A 17,621-nucleotide genomic window follows, 5' to 3' on the forward strand; every position below is an offset into this window, starting at 1 on the left:
GCTTCCCTGCCTGTCTCAAAGTCTTTTTCATGCAACAGAGTTATTTTGTGATGTTGGGATTATACAAATTGAGATTTATTTAGGTGCATGCAATGCACTTGGGATAAGAGGTGTAGCCTTCCAGAAAATTCATCTAAAAACGCATCTGGGGAAAAGAAATGTATTGCTCATTGGAATTGAACTATATGAAAAGGTATTGGCAATGTAATTCAGAGCCAGAAATGTAATGGTGTTGAAATACAGAAATATTTCACTATAAACTGTTTCTCTTTCAATATCTAGTCAGCCCAAGGACGGCCATCTTGGGCTACTTTGTTTGTTATTGATTATAAGGCAAGCGGCTGCTCAGAGGACTTGGGAAACCTTGCTGGTTGAAGGTAGGGGCAGAGGGGGCAAAGCGGGTGAGGAGATTGGCTAGCACAGGAGAAAGATAGCTTGCTGTTGGGGGTGAGGGTGCTGTGAGCAAGTGACACAGTGTCGCAAGTGTCAGTGCCTTATCTGCATGTGGCAGGGGTCACGGCTGGTCACACTGCATCTCCTGTAGGATTTGGGCATCAGCTCTAGCTCAAACTGGGCCCCTAAAAGACTCAGGCAAATATGGGGATAATTAGAGGACTGGCAGGGCAGCCCTAGTCAGATTATTAAGGAATCATGAGTCGGTGCCGGAGGATGGAGCGATTTCAGCTTCCAAGAGTCTGTCATTCAAATGGTCTCCAATTAGCAGAGCCCACCCAGAGGGGCCAACTTAGAAGCCCACTGCTTTTTATGAATACCAACTCCATGGCAGTGTGGAAGATGGATTTGAAGTGTAAGGGACCAGAGGAAGGGACACCAATGTGACCTCTTCCTATCTCCTTTGCTGGGCTCCAGGTTGGCTCTGGGCATGGCTGTGACCTCTATTTTTTTTCATTAAACCAATAACTAAAACCATTTGATATGAGTCAATAACTGTTCTAGGAGCAGGGGATAGAAAAAATTGAGACAAAATTCACATCATCAAGGAAGTTTCAATGTTGAGAGTGGCAAAGATGAATCAACCATGAATTCCAAGTATGAGAAACATCAGAGAAGGGCACAGAACTTTGGGACTTGGTTGAGGGGCAATAGATCAGAGGGTTTCAAAAGGCTTAATGTGTACTCCTGACCTGAGATTTGAAGTATGGGTGGAAGGCAGTAAAGGAAGAATGGAAGAGCAGCCCCAGTAAAAAGAATATCACGTCCAATGGCAGAGAAGCCTGGCACACAGGGTAACTGGAAGGGGTTCCATAGATCTGGTGAGGGCCTTTGTGAAGGGGAGGCAATGAGACTAGAGGGAAGATGCTGGAGAGATCACACGCAAAGGGCTTTGCATGTTAATATGAAATGTGTGGATGTATAGAAAGCCCATCTGTATTAGTATCAGTCTGAGTTCTCCAGAGAAATGGAACCAATGCGGGTAGGGGAAGCAGCCGGGAGAGAAAAGGGGCGGGGTGGGGGGGAAGGGGAGAGGGAGAGAAAGTGAGAGATTATTGATCTATTTATCTAGAGAGATTTACTATAAGGTATTGGTTCATATGATTATGGAGGCTGAGAAGTCCAAGATCTACAGTTGGCAAGCTGGAGACCCAGGAGAGCCATTGGTGTAGTTTCAGTCTATGTCCAAAGGCCTGAGAACCAGGAGAGCTAATGGTATAAGTTCTACTTCGAGTCCAAGTCTAAAGGCAGTAAAAGATTGATATTGCAGCTCAAAGACAGGCAGAAAGAATTCTCCCTTACTCAGGCCTTTCTTCCATTCAGGCTTTTAACAGCTTGGATGAGGCCCACCCACACTGGGGAGGACAATCTGCTTTACTCAGTCTACCGATTCAAACTTTATTCTCTTCCAGAAACACCTTCACAGACTCATCCAGAAATAATGTATAACTAAATATCTGGGCAACCTGTAACCCACTCAAGCTGACACATACAATTAATCATCACACCATCAAACTTTGAAGAATTTGAAGCAGTGCTGGACGGGACCACATTTTTGGAGGGGAAGAAACAGAGAGCATTTAGCTCCCAACTCTTAAAGTATGACTGTGCAGATAGAGAGGAAGACACGAATTCAAGGCACATGTGAAGGGTAAATCTTCAGGATTAAGTATGGAAAAAAGTGAAATGAGGGCATGGAAGATGATGCTGATGTCTCTTGTCTCCAGACTGGCAGGGCTCTGGGCGTCACTAAGATGGGTATGAGAGGGCAAGCAAGGAACAGGTGTGGGAAAAAGCAGTGAGTCCAATCTGGAGCATCCAAATGGGAATGATCAGGAAGCAGTTGAGTATATGGGTCTGCAGCTGGGAATGGAAATGTAAATTTGGGATTTATCTGCTTACTGAGGGTGAGGGTAGCTATGGATTCAGATAAGTTTGGATGAGAGTCCCCAGAGAGCAAGGGTGTGAGAAGAGTAGGAGGCAAAGGGTGAAGTACTAAGCCTCATGGATGCTTAAGGTGAGGAAGAAAAGTGAACCCATGAAAGAAAATGAAAAGGAGATAAACTGAGAGACGTGTCACAACATCCAGGGGACAAATCAAGAAGCATGTTTGTCAAATGTCACTAACAAGTAGGATTATCACATAAAACATTGATTGTATTAGGCAATATAGCGGGAAATTTTTGTGGTAGACCCAGGTGAAGGAGACTTACCAGACTGCAGTGAGCTGGGGAATGAATGGTAGGTAGGAAATGACATCAAGGGGAGACTTATCTTTTAAGAAGCTTGCTAGTAAGGAGACAGGAAGAATGGTAGCTGGAGGGAGGACATGTTTGTTTTTAATTGGGAGAGACTTGATGATGTTTAGCATGATGGTAGGGGAAAGCAAGACAGGAGTGACTGTCAATGGAACAGGTCCCTGAAGAGATGAGAAATGATGGAACCAAAAGCCCAGAGAAGGGACTAGCCTTGTAAAGGAGGAGGGACCAGAACTCTCCTGAGGCTGAAGGGCAGGTGCAAAGAGTATATGCCAAGTCTGGAGCTATGAGGGTCTAAGATTCTGTCCTATATGCAAGTTAACAAGACAGCTTGCCACATTTCATAAATACTGGCAGAAAACACAGGCTTCTGGGTCAAAGGCAGAAAACAGATGATTACTCTCAGCAACAGTAGTAGGCAGAGTAGCATCTGGCACCAGTTCCCCAAATCCCAATTCTTACAGGGCAACATGATCAGGGCTAAGTGTTGCAGGCACATGTGGTGGGTTGCATTGTGGGGAAGGAGCCTGAGACTAGGAAGCCCTGATCTCCTAATGAGGGTTTCCGGAAAACCTGCCCATCCTCCTTTCCAGAAAGAGATATCTTTGTTACTCAGAAATATAAACAAATCTGCCCTGAGGGGGCAAGGGAGACATCTCTACTTTTACTAATTTGTAATGTAACCACATTTCTATCTTTCCAAGGCTCTTGCTTATCCTAACATTCTTGGGAAAACAGTCTAAATCTAATTGGCTGTTGGTGCTTAGACATCTAATGACTTGAGGGGTTCATGGAGAATCATTCCTCACATATACGCCAACACTGATGAACTTGTGGCTGGCTGAGAAAATAGCTAAGAACGTTATTATCTGATGGCCTCCATTTTTCTTTTCAGTAAAGTACCAAGTAAGGTTTTCTGAGAAGAAAGGGTGCTGCAGTTGGAGAGGAGGTTTTGTTAAAAAGCAATTGAGAATAGAAAAATAACCGAGGAAAATGTGAGGGGTCATTGGCTGAGACCCATGGAAATCTTGCCTAGCACCAAGGGCTAGTCAAGGTTGGTAACCATGACCCACATAAGAAGTGATGCCCTGCTGGGCATGGTGGTCTGCCTATAATCCCAGCTACTTAGGAGACTGAGGTGGGAGGATTGTTTGAGTTTGAGGATGCAGTGAACTAGGACTGTGCTACTGCACTCCAGCCTGGGCAACAGAGCAAGACCCTGTCTGTCTCCCTATATAAACATAAACCAGGTTTCCTAACCAGTGCTCAGTAGTGGGAAGCAGCAGAGACATCAGACTGAAGGTGAATAGATGGGCTGGGGGACTGGTGGGCAGGCACAAGGGAAACTATGAGGGTTGAGAGCAAGACAGTTTAGAACAAAAGCCAGAGGGACTGAAGTGACAGACCATGAGATCCAGGCAGTGCTTCCTAACCTTTTGCACCTAGGGGCACACCAGGTAAATGGACTGCTTGCAGCTGGAAGCAACTGACCTAGGGGCTCCAGCTGCCCCAGGAGACTGAGAGAATTTGTGTTGCTATAAATATGTAGCTCTTTCAGGATATCTTGGAAGGAAAGCTTACAGCTAGGACAAGATGACATTTGCTAAAATTTTGTTAAGAATGTTTGTGTCTCCGATGAGGGATATCAACCTTTTGTTTTCTTTTTCTTGTAACGTTTATGGTCTCAGGCTTAAAAGTCAGGATGTTGTCTCTCATTTAATGAGCTGGGAAGTGTTCCATTCTCTTTTATAATCTAGAAGAGCTTGTGTAGAATTGGTATGACTTCTTTAATGTTTGGTAAATTTCATCAGTGAAGCTATGCTGACCTACAGTTTTTGTTTGTGGGCATGTTTTTAACTACAGGTTCAACTTAATAGATACAGGGCTATAGATTCAATACAATTTCAATAAAAATCCCAACAGGATGTTTCTGGTAGAGATTCACAAGTTGAGTATAAAATTTATATGCAATTGCAAAGGACCTACAACAGTCAAAATAATTTTGAAAGAGAACAAAGTTGGAACATTCTTACCATGCGGTTTCAAGACCTGCTCTAAAGCTACAGCAGTCAAGACCATGTGGCATGAGTGTGAAGACAGAGATATAAATCAATGGAACAGAAGAGAGTACAGAAATAGGTCCACACATATATGCTCAATTGATTTTTTAAATGAAGTTGCTGTGGCAATTCATTGGAAAAAGAATAGCCTATTCAATAAATGGTGCTGGCAACAACTGCCTATCCATTTGCAAAAACCAACCACTCCCCGTCACCAAACTTAACTCTTTTCTCACAACATTAACAAAAATCAACTTGAAACGGATGATAGCTCTAACCATAAAAATTAAAACTATACAAATTCTCAAAGAAAACAGACTGGAAAAAATATTTGTGGAATGTATATGTGATAAAGGACTTAACCCAAGATACATAAAAGAACACTTATAATTCAATAAGATAAACTATGTACACAAAAAATGGGCAAAAGGCAAAATATTTGAAGAGACTTTTCCCAATAAAGGGATACAGAAAAAGCAGCTCAGTATCATCAGTCTGTAGGGAAATGAGGCATACAACACACCTACTGCAGTGGATCACAAAAAACAAAAGCTGGACAACACAAAGTGCCAGCAAGAATGTTCAACAACTGGAACTCACAAACATTGCTTGTGAGAATGAAAAAATAGTACAGCACATTGGAAGACATTTTCATAATGTTAAACACTTACCATAATACCCAGCAATTTTGCTTCTAGGTATTTACCCAAGAGAAATGAAAACACTTGTTGTCACAAGTCTTGTACTCAAGTCATGTACTTGTATGTGTTATAGCTTAAAAACTGGAAACAGCTGAAGTGTCCATCCAAAGATGAATAAATTGTGACCTATTCTTACAGTGAAATTCCACTCAACCCTAAAAAATATTAACTACTCATGCATATAAAGCATAGATAAGCATCAACAGCATTATACAAAGCAAACGCAGCAAAACACAGAAGGCTACCCACTATGAGTCCACTTATATGGCATCCAGGAAAAGGCACAACTATAGGACTCGAAAGGAGAGGAAAGGATGTACTAAAAAAGGGGGGAAAACTTTGAAATAATGCTCTTGCCCAGGCTGGAGTGCAGTGGCACAATCTCAGCTCACTGCAACCTCTGCCTCCCAGGTTCAAGTGATTCTCCTGCCTCAGCCTCCCAAGTAGCTGGGGCTACAGGCGCCCACCACCACACCTGGCTAATTTTTGTATTTTTAGTAGAGACAGGGTTTCACCATGTTGACCAGAATGGTCTTGATCTCCTGACCTCGTGGTGGTTATACAACTGTATACGTTTGTCAAAATTCAAACTGTATACCTAAGAAGAAAGAATTTCGCTATATGTAAATAATACCCAACATGCCTAAGAACACTGCAGAAGCAATGAAGGAATACCTAAATCAACAGAGATACAATGCTCAGGGATTGGAAAACTCAATATGGCTAAGATGCCCACGTTCCCCAAATAGACCTAACAAATGTTGGTTGTATTCCAAGCGTGGAAGGAAGCCATGAGAAGCCTTTAAGTGTAGGTATATCTCTGTTTTATATATTCCATGGCTGCTGTATGGAGAACATATACGTCAGTTGTAGAGGAGCACAGAGCTCATTCAGAAAGCTTCTGCAGGTGGCTCAGGTCAAGAGGGTAGCAGTAGACATGTAGAGGAGGCCAGAACTGGGATAGGTTTTGAAGATGTAGCTGACAGGACTGACTGACTGGTCTCTAATAATTTCAGAGGCTGCAGCCCATCCCTTTCTACATATCCAGAGCTCCTTGAGGTCATGGACTCTCTTCTCCTCCCCAACATTTGCTCACTTAGTAGCAAGCAGAGTGTTCCAGGGGTCCTGTAGGCACACAGAGACCCAAAGCTCCTTTGCTGATGGATCTTTGACTTTTAAAATAATGGCTATCATCTGAACCTTCATTCAAAAAGTCGAATCTGTTCAGAAATCTGGTGCTCCCATTGCCAGAATCGTATATGTGCATCTATAACTTTCTCCCAAAAAATCTTTGAGAGTTCCAATAGAGGACAGAGCCATTGTTCTGATCCCAACCACACCTTCTCCTTGCAAGTCCTGCTCTTGTCTCCTTGGTGGGTGACAGGAGCTCTTACCTCCTATAGCTGCAGCAGTGCCAAAGTGGTGTGGAAATACTGTTCACACCCTGGGAACTTTGTATGTTCAGGAGCTGGCTCACAGAAATGCCTGGGGCCAGGGGTGGGGGACACGGAGGTCATGGGGGGGAGCAATAGGGAGGGCAGGGGTCAGGGAAGGCTGACAACTGAAGGCTCGGCTGCCGGGCATAGCTTTCCTCTCAAAATTGAATTCCCTTAGATCATGGTGCCCTAAAGTCCACCTGTCAGATATGATGGAGTACTCCCATTCCTAGCCTCTCTGCTTGCCACCTCTGGCCTGGGTCAGACGGGGCACAGCAAGTGTCCTTGCTCTGAGATCTGAGTTCTTCCAGGAGCCTGGTTGCCTGTGAGAGCAGATGGTGGGTGCAGGTGAGCCCCAGCCCCAGGAGGCAGCACTAGAAATGCCCAGGCTTGGGAGACTTTAGTTGTAATGCAGCTTCAACTCACTGGATGACCTTGGTGTGTCCCAGCACCTGTTTCCAGGGGACAAGGAGGAGGAGCAAGGACCAATCTACTGTGGGTTCTCCCCCTTCATGAAAAAGCAGCTGATGCCTTCTGAAGACCTACGGCATCGCCTTCATGGCACTGGCTGACAGAGTTTGGATATCTGTCGCCACCCAAATCTTATATTGAATTGTAATTCCCAACTTGTTTTGATTTTACAAGCTTATAAGTGTAAGGAACTCATCTCCAGATGTGGCTTGGGTTTGAGTTAATGCTGGAATGAATTAAGACTTTTGGGATTATTGGGAAGGCATGATTGTATTTTGCAATGTGAGAAGGATATGAGATCTGGGAGGTCCAGGGACAGAATGATACAGGTTAGATATTTGTCCCCACCCAAATCTCATGTTAAGTTGTAATCCTCCACGCTGGAGGTGGGACCTGGTGGGAGGTGTTTGGGTCATGGGGGCAGATCCCTCACGGTTTGGTGCTGTCTTCACAATAGGGAAGATCTGGTCTTTAAAAAGCGTGTGGCATCTCTCAAAGAAAAAAAAAAAAAAAATTAGAAAATGGGCATTCACAGCATCCTGGATGGAAATGGAGACCATTTTTCCAAGTGAAGTAATTCAGGAATGGAACACCAAACAGTGTATGTCCACACTCATATGTGGAAGCTAAGCTATGAGGATGCAAAGGCTTAAGAATGTTACATTGGACTTTAGGGACTTGGGGGAACAGGGTGTAAATAAGGGATAAGACTACACATTGGGTACAGTGTACACTGTTTGGGTGATGGGTGTACCAAAATCTCAGAAATCACCACTAAAGAGCTTATTTCGTGTAACCAAACATTACCTGCTGCCCAAAAAACTATTGAAATAAACATTTGTTTAAAAAGCATGTGGTACCTCTTTCCCCCAACTCTCTGTCTTGCTCCTGCTTTCACTATGATTTGTTTAAAAAGCATGTGGCACCTCTTTCCCCCAACTGTCTGTCTTGCTCCTGCTTTCACCATGATCACCATGACCGTGCCTGCTCCCACTTCGTCTTCAATCATGAGTAAAAGCTCCCTGAGGCTTCCCCAGAAGCCTAGCGGGGTCAGTACCATGCTTGTACTGCCTGCATAACCGTGAACCAATCAAACCTCTTTTATTTATAAATTACCCAGTCTCAGGTATTTCTTTATAGCAATGCGAAAACAGCCTAACATACTGGCCATGGCCTGGAATTAACTTATTCCTTTGTATGCTTGTTTATAGTCTCTCTCCACAGTTGGAATGCAAAACCCACCTCATCTATCTTGTTCACCATTGTCCTCTAAAATAGCGTGGTAGACAGAATTCTAAGGTGGTCCTCCCAGATACCCAGCACCCAGTGCACACATACTACCTCCCAGTTATTCAAGCAAACACCCATCTAGGTGCTGCTGTGAAAGAATTTTGCAGATTTAATTAAGGTCCCAAACTAATTGACCCTAAAACAGGGGCCTGACCTAATCACAGGAGCCCTTTAGGACAGAGAGCTTTCTCCAGCTGGTTGCAGATGAGGAAGAGGGTCAAAGCTTGAAAATGAAGGCAGCCACAGGGCAAGGCATGGGAACAGACTCTAGGCTCTGAGAGTGACTTCTGGATGATGGCAAGGAAATGGGGATCTCAGTCCTACAACCACAAGGATCTGAATTGTGCCAATAAGAATGAATGTGGAAGCATATTCTTTCCCAGAGCCTCCATACAAAGACTCATCCCAGTTGCTTAACACCTTGATTTAAGCCCTGTCACACCCTGAGCAGAGAACCTAGTCACACCATGCTAGACATCAGACCAACAGAACTGTGAACTGACAAAGGAGTGTTGTTTTCAGCTGTTAAAGTATGGTCAACCTTATGTGGCAATAGAAAACTATTACAACTGGTCATTCCAGTATCCAGCATTTACCAGCAGCTCATTATGTATTCCTTGAATTACAGGAATTATCAAATCACCTGTAAGGTTTGTGTTTTGTTTGATATTGTCTATAAATAGGAACAATAACCCTTTCTGAATGACAATGTTAGGATTAAATGAGATAATATATTGTAGCATGTATAAAACTTAGTCCACAGGAAATTTTTATTTCAAACACTCATTTTGCCAGTTTGCAAAAACTTAATCTCAGCCAATTTTGGGGGGGTAGGAGTGGTTATGGAGAAGCACCTTGGTGTTGGGATAGACACAGGATCCCCTGGCCCTCCCCTGCCACACTGACACCTGCTGGCCAGGCCACACTGGGATGTTACCATGTTCCTCTTATTCCTGTCTGAAAAGCACCTGCAGGCCTAGAGATGTGGGTACTACATGTCCTTCATAGCCTACTCCCTCTGTGCGCCCCTAGCGCATCCTCTAATAGGGTTTGGCTGTGTCCCCACCCCAAATCTTATCTTGAATTATAGTTCCTATAATCCCCACATGTGGCGGGAAGGAGCTGGTGGGTAATGTAATCATGGGAGCAGTTACCCTCATGCTGTTCTCGTGATAGTGAGTTCTTATGAGATCTGATGGTTTTATAAGGGGCTTTTCCTCCTTTTGCTTGGCACTTCTCCTTGCTGCTGCCATGTGAAGAAAGACCTGTTTGCTTCCCCTTCCACCATGATGTGAGTTTCCTGAGGCCTCCCAAACCATTCTGAACTGAGTCAGCTAAACTTCTTTCCTTTATAAATTACCCAGTCTTGGGTATGTCTTAATAGTGTGAGAACAGACTAATGCATGTGGGCCATACAAGTCTGTTACTGCTGCCCCAGGGGCAAGAGGCCTTCATTTTCAAATGCCTCTAGTTTATGTGGGTATTCGTTCTGGTGGATCTTGGAGAGGGTGGGGGTATAGTTGTGGGGGCTCCCCCCAGCACCCATAAACCCCTTTTCTTCTTGCTTCCCTTCACCCTTCAGGCTCAGAGTTGGGAAGCTCTGCCCTTGCTCTTCACATTTTTTCCCCCAATTGCCTTCAGGGACTGGATTTTTGAAATGGAAGTTTGGTTTTTGGTGTGTCAGCTTTCCTCTGGAGCATACTCCTGAGTGGAGAGTGAGGAGAAACATCGGTAATGTCTTGAAGATATTTATCCCACTATAATTGCCAACCTGCAGGGCACAATGCTAGCATCCAGCAGGTGCTGGTGACTTGAGGCTCCTGCTTCTCCCCAGTCCCCTTCCCATCTGAATTTCTTTCTAGATCTAACATTACCTGTTTCTCCCCATCAGTTTGCCTTTCCCTCCCAGGTTCCTCTTCTGGCTGGCTTCCCCTCCCTCCTTCCTGCTTCCCATCCTGCCTGGTGGCTCCCACATGAACTCTGCATAGGATTCACACAAGAATACAGGTCAGCTGGGAAATTCTTCTCTCCCCTGGGCCCCAGTGCCATTGCCATCTTTTTTGACTTAAGATTCCATTTTGTATAATTACTGCTGAACCCTGGGCTCAAGTTCTCTTGTGGGTCCCTGAATAAATCTGAACCAAGCCCCAAGGAGGAATACTAATCTCAAGATGAGTCGAACTCAATTGCCTTTGCAGAGGGCATCAGCCTATTAATGTCATTTGGCTTCTCTCAGAATGAGTGATCCCAGTTACAATCCAATTGTTCAGCTGAGAACAAAACTGTTCTCAGTCCTTGCAGTTTTTGCTCCATGGGAAGCCATGGGCTGCTCTGGCTGGGTACCACTTCTTCAAGACTTCATTTGTGACTCCAATCTTTCCTCTTCAAAATGCTGAAATACTGAGACCTGAGTTTTATACATAGCGCAGGTTAAATATGAAAGGCTAAATTAATTTCTTCGAAGATTATTCTTCAAGGATTGCTCTATACTCAGCAAATCTTCCAACTTGGTCTTTAAGCCTAGTATGGGTTTCCTAGCTGATGAAGTGGCCAGGCATCCAAGCAGCAGCATTTCAAGCAGCAGGAGTGGGAAGGTAGCACAAGTAATGGGTCTGAACATTTATCTCTGCAGAAGAAAGCCCATGTCACCACCATGAGACACTGAAGTGAGTTAGAAACAAGTTTACACGGAGCTTTGTTGTTTATAAGGGGGGGTCCCTGTATGTTCTTTGTTTTGTGTGTTTACTCTGGCATTAGTACAGTTTCTACAAAGCTCTAGAAAGAATTGTGAGCCAGGGCCAGGGCCTGAGCTCTTAGCTCTGCCACTGTTACATTCCTAATGGGAGTTGAGAGCTTGGGTCTTGATCCCAAGATAATGACGAGCCTGTGCTTCTCCTGTCAGGCTGCTCCTGGGAGAAGGTGGCAGTTGCTGGGTCGTGCCCCACTGTACAGCCTTGAAATCTTTTGACGTTCCTTTCAGGCCCTCTGATGTTCTCCAGAGATGACCAGTCATCTGGCCAAAGCATGAGGGTCAGGAGCCTGGCCAGAGTGACCCCCGTGATCTGCCTGCCCTCAGGAAACCATTGACAACGTCCCATCTCCGTCTGCACAGTTCACATGCTATGAGTGTGTGGCCACATGCTATGAGTCAGCAATGGAAGAAACAGGATAAGCCGGGATTCTTTCCAACAGCTGTAGGATGGTCTCACCCAGCAGCAGGTCTGACCCTCCTGCTTCGGCTCCTGACAGCCAAGGGACACATGCCAGGAACACAATGGGGTGGAGATAAATGTGCTCAAAGGCTCCTGAGGCTATGGAGGGAGCTGGCCAAGCTCACCAGAGTGCACTTATCACAGTCCTCTTCTGCCTGTCCCCACTCCCAGGAGAATCTCCTCAGCGGCCGCCTCTTCCGGGGCAGCTCTCAGGAATGGTGGCTGGAGCCGTGGGTCCCCAACCAAGGGTGTAAGTGAATCCTGGCACAGAGAGATTTGGAAACCCTAACTGTACCCTACCATACAGTGACTGAGTAGCTCCATTGCCTGAGGCCTTGCACAGATGCTGGTATTGGCATTCCAGCACCCCCAAAATGACGTGTTCAGGAGGCACCCTGGGTCAGCTGGTGTCAGCCAGAAACTGAAGTCCTCTTCGGGGAGGGGAGAAACAACTCAGCACAACCTGGCCATTTTCTTTCTTATTCAAACCTTCCTCCTTCCTCTCAGATGCCTCTATGGGTATAGAAATCCAAGTGCTACTACAGCTTTTTGGTTTATTGGCTTTGAGTTTGATGCTTCTGCCTTCCAATGAGACGTTAACGTCTTCCTTGACGATTTGATTTTTCCTTGCTGGTTATATTGTTCTAAGGTGCTTTACTTACCCCTAGAACAGTGCGTTCATATCTAGTTTTCTGCATAAAACTTCTCCAACAGCATGAGGCTTCACACTTACGCTGCCCTCAAATGTTCCTGCCCATTCCCATTGTTTTGGGGATGGATGGCTGCTCTTGAAGAGTCTTTTGGAATTGCTGAGCTGCCTTAATGTGGCTTTCTTACCCAAAGTGATCTCAAAACATTCATGGGAGATTGTTGATCCTCCTCCTTTGGTTTCTCTGAGAAATGGCAATGTGACAGTCTCAGACCAGAGAGGCATCAGGTATTTGTGTGGCTGCAAACCCCCACCTCACCCAAGCAGACAGCGATTTGTAGCCTTTCTTTGCCAGGAAAGGGAGACTCACTTGCATTCCTTCCCAGGGGTGTGAAAGCCGTGAGAACAGCCTGCCATGAGAAGGGGCCTGCAGCAGAGCTGGAAACAGGCGTTAGATCCAAGGGGGAACATGGAGACTCAAGTTGCTCTGCCAGGACCCTGGAGGGTCTCATTCATCACAGGAGATGGATTTTTAGTATCTATTGCTCAGCTCCCACAAGAACCTTGTCTGAGAGAGTGCACTCACTATCAGCAGAAAAGAAAGCAGCAGCGAATGGGAAAAGGTTTTGCCCCATAAGAGGCAAACATTGTTCAGGATATGCACAAATAATCCAAGCTTGTTTGAAGCAATGATTTCAAGGGCTTCTCCTACTTTGGACTGTACAGACAGATAAGGGAAAGGACAAAGGTCATAAAAAGCAAGAGCACTGAGAATATTAGGTCTTAGTCATCCATTTGGGAGAGACTAGGAGTCAGGAAGTGATCTGCAAAATGCCTGGAAATAGCTGTAAACAGTTGAGGGGTAAGACGGCACATGAACTCCAGCAGCAGTGGAGGGAATGAAACTTTGGGCTTGCAGAACACCTGGCCTTCTTTGAACACCTCCCAGCTCTGAAACTCAGGATGTACCACTGATTCTACTCTGGTCCCCAAAATAACTACAACCTGAGACAATGAGATTATCCCCCACCCATGCTATGAAGAGTCTGTGGTGGCCAGCCAATACCTCTTGACTTTTGCAGGGTGAATGGCCCCACACAGAGCTTGGTTTCCCTTCATTTCTCCTTCTCCTCCCCTCTACTCCTCTATTTCCCTTGCAGCGCTGCTATTGACGGTGTACTTCTCAGTTGGTAAGGGTGATTTGCAAACTCAGCCCTCAGGAGATTCATTTCCTCACACCCGTGGCTTGTCTCCCCCAGGTGCTCTGTTCCAACCTAGAATGCCTTGGAATGATGTGCTTTTGCTTCAGGTACCCACGAATGCAAAATGCATCCTAACTCAAAATGCACTGAGTGTCTTAAGCACTAACTTCAGTGGAGATTCTCATCCCCCAACCCCTGTATCCCCTGCCAGGGACTGATACTAGTCCCCACACCCCATAGTCTTAGTGTTATTTGTCTGTCTGTGGTCTTGGGGAAAAGTCTATGCTGCTATTTCTCACTTGTTTTGTAAAGCAACCTTTCTTGGGGGTTTTCAGAGTGAATTTGACATTGGGCAGACCATCCTCACCCCGAAGCAGCACAGAAACCACCTTGCACTGCCGCCTCCCTGGTGTGACTAGAATGTGGTTTTGGAAACTCCAAATGTGGTGGCATAAACAAGGTCGAAGTTTACTTTCTCTCTCACATACAAATCTGGAATTAGGTGAGCCAGAGCTTGTGTGCGGGTCTCAGCCAAGTAGGGCCCAAGGCTCATTCTGTTTTGCCACTCTGCTACATGTGGCTTCCATCCCCAAGGCCACCAGTCAAGCTGTCCTGTTCACATTTCAGTCCCAAGGAAGAAATCGGAATCGGGGATTGGGAATGCCCTCTCCTGTGAAGATGCTTCTCGGAAATGATGTGCACCTCATGCCTCTGCCCACATGTCTAGGGGGGATCTTTGTTACAAGGCCACACCAGCTTCAAGAGGGTGGGAAATACAGTCTTTTCTTCCGGGGAATCCTCTGTGTAGCTTAAAAAAAAAGTATGGAGGGAATTCTATTATAGACTAGAATAAGGATGAGTGGATACTTTTTAGAACATTCAGTAGTGTCTGCAACATACCCTTTCTTCCATTCCCTACAACATACATGTTTTTGCATTATCACATTAAATTATCTTTAATCATTATTGTGCGCAAATTCAATCCATCCCAGAGGCTGCATACAGACCCCAAAACTTCTAATTTGGATCAGAATCTCTTGAAATTTTCCCCAGTGGCTAGGATTGCATTTCCCACTGAAACCCACTAGCCCTTAATCAGATAACAGTACTAGCAGTCTAGTTCATATGTTGACTGACACAGCAGATACACACACACAGGCTCCTGAATTTCTTTTCATTCATCCAAGAAAAAAGAAAGATATAACCACAGATGTGGTTTGTTGCTGGCATGCCTGTGGTTTTCTTTTTTAACCAGAAGGTAGTCATTTTCCAATCTCCTGTTTAAGAAGAGACAGAGGGCTCTGCTGTAAACAAGGATTACCAGAGCTGTGTACCTTGTGACACATTTGGGCTGTCTAAAAACAATACTGACTTATTCTAACGGAAACTGCTTTTTAATCATAAAAGTAACAGTATAGATAGAACATGGGGAAAATGGTTAAAGGAAAAATGTGAACTATGTATTATCTATAAGTCCATTAGTCTGATACAGGTACTCCTGTCATTAGGAAAATCTTTTCAAGTGGGAATAATTTTATAAAACATACATATATCTTTGACATTATTTCTTAGCTTTTTAAATATTTCTACATCGTTTTCAGTGAGGCCATTATTTAATAACATCATAATAGAGCCAGTATATCATAATTGATGTAACTGTTCTCTGTTGTAGACACATAGGCTGCATCCAGTTCTCTTCCTTTGAGATAACAATAGGCATCTTTATAAAGATTCATTGTATATTTTGAATTACAGGGATTCAGAGTTTTGTTTTTTAAACAGGTGTTTTTAAACTCATCTGTTTTTGTTAGATAATACATTGACAAGTTTAAAAACCACTCATTATAGAGTAGGGCATAAGATGATCTCTTAGTGTTATGTTTCTGTTCTTATTCCTCTACTGACCTTTCATCATAACTTTAAACAATGTTTATGTGACTTTAAATATCTACAGCTGATGGCTCCTGAATTTACCTCATCCTCTTGAGTGAGGATTCTGTGTGCATAAGGCCCAGTGGATTTGTTCTGATTTCCTGCTCTAGTTTTCTTCACATGCCTTGCCTCATAGTCCACTCTCTCCATCTAGTTCCCAATGCCATTAATCTTCTCTCCATCTAGTTCCCAGATGTTTTTTTAGGGGGAGGGATCCCACCTCAAATAGTTTTTTCAAATGACTGTATGGGGGAAGAGGTGACTTTACAAGTGCTTTCATGTTAAAATATGCACACCTTTCCACCCAGCTCATATACACACGCTCTTAATTGATACTTCAGCCGGGCATAAAACTCTAGAACTACATTTACTTTTCCTCAGGACTCCAAAGACAGTCTTGTAAAGACACCTCTAACATTGGTGCTGAAAACTGACGTAACAGTCTGATTCTTTTTTCTTAAGATCCAAGAGGCTCACTTGACAGCAGAGTTTCTTAAGCTTAGCACTCTTGACATTTTGGGACCAGTGGTTCTTTGTTGTGGGGGTCTGTTTCACACATTGTGGGATGTTTACCCCACCCTGTCCTCAGCTCACTAGAGGCCAGGAGCACCTCTTCCACTGTGACAACCAAAATGTCTCCAGACATTGTCAGATGATCCCTGGGGGGTAAAATTGCCCTCAGTTGAGAACCACTGCTGTATAGCAAAGGGGAAACCAGATGGGGCTATAGGTAGGCTCAATAATGGTCCCCCAAACATGGCCACACCCTAAGCCCTGGGGCCTGTAATATGTTACCTTATATGATAAAAAAAGACTTTGTGATTAACTTAAGGGTTATAAAATGGGAAGATTATTCCGGATTATGCGGTGGGACCAGTGTAAGTATAGGGATCCTTATAAGAGGGATGGCAATGGGATGATGAAAGCAGAGGACAGAGAGAAAGAGTCCTACAGACACTATGCTGCCAGCTTTGGAGAGGTAGGAACAGCACAAGCCAAGTAAGGCAGGCAGCTCCTGCAGGCTGGAAAGAGCAAGGGTTCTGCCCTGGCACCTCTGGAAGGGACAATAGCCACGAGGACTCATTGTAGACTTCTGACTTCCAGAATTGTAAGGTAATAAATTCGTGTTGTTTTAAGCCATTGTGTTTGTGTTAATTCATTATGATGGCAACAGAAAAATTCACATAGGGTCTATGACCAAAACATATACTGGTTATATCAACATGCTACCTGCCCAAGATACCTGCTCAAAGGCAATATTCTGCAGAATGTACTACTGTCCATCCAGCATGAAGTATGTGAATTGAACCAAAGACTTTATATGACTTTCTGCGCCCAATAGGAAGACTATATAGGTCGAGGAACCAAGAGGTAGAAATAGGAATGGTTCCACTAACAGTCACTCCTCATAACTTGGAAATTTGTGCTTCTCCTTCCTGCAACTCTGGATTCTGCAGGGGAATGAGTTCTAGTCCCCAAAGGGGTATGCTTTGTCTGGAGAGCATGAAAAGAATCCCATCGAAATATTAACTACAGCTGCCACTTGGGTATTTTGTATTCCTTGTATGCTGGGGCCAGTAAGCAAAAAAAAAAAAAAAAAAAAAAAAAAAAGGAGTTACTGTCTTGGCAGGGATAATTGATCCTATTATCAGCAGAGAGCAGGGTTCCTGTAATATATGGCAGCAGGGAGAAATTCCTGTGGATCCCACATGATTCTCTTTGTACATATTCAATTGTGAGTTCAAATGGACAAGTAGAGTAGCCCTTCCCTGAGAAGAGCAGGGTTTCCAGCATGAAGATTGGAATTGTACCACCTGTAAGCCCTGAGGCCAGTGAAGGTGGTGCTACACCTCTGAGACTGTGAAGAACTCTGAATGGAAGAGGGTATTGGTGAGTATACATTGTGTCCCCAAGACCAACTGCGGCAGTAGCTCTGCAGTACCAACTGCAGGGTACA

General features: G+C 44.4%; 1 long non-coding RNA gene across 1 annotated transcript in view; it reads right to left on the bottom strand.

Annotated features, from left to right (window-relative positions):
• Nucleotides 1-9,421: 9,421 nt before the first annotated feature.
• Nucleotides 9,422-17,621, bottom strand: part of LOC112626760 — an 85,916-nt gene continuing 77,716 nt past the window's right edge. The window contains exon 4 of the long non-coding RNA XR_003119958.1: nucleotides 9,422-10,373. This is a non-coding gene — a long non-coding RNA (uncharacterized LOC112626760). The remainder of the gene's footprint in view (nucleotides 10,374-17,621) is intronic.

Source organism: Theropithecus gelada, chromosome 6 (assembly GCF_003255815.1).
Source record: "Theropithecus gelada isolate Dixy chromosome 6, Tgel_1.0, whole genome shotgun sequence".
Classification (NCBI taxonomy): Eukaryota; Metazoa; Chordata; class Mammalia; order Primates; family Cercopithecidae; genus Theropithecus; species Theropithecus gelada.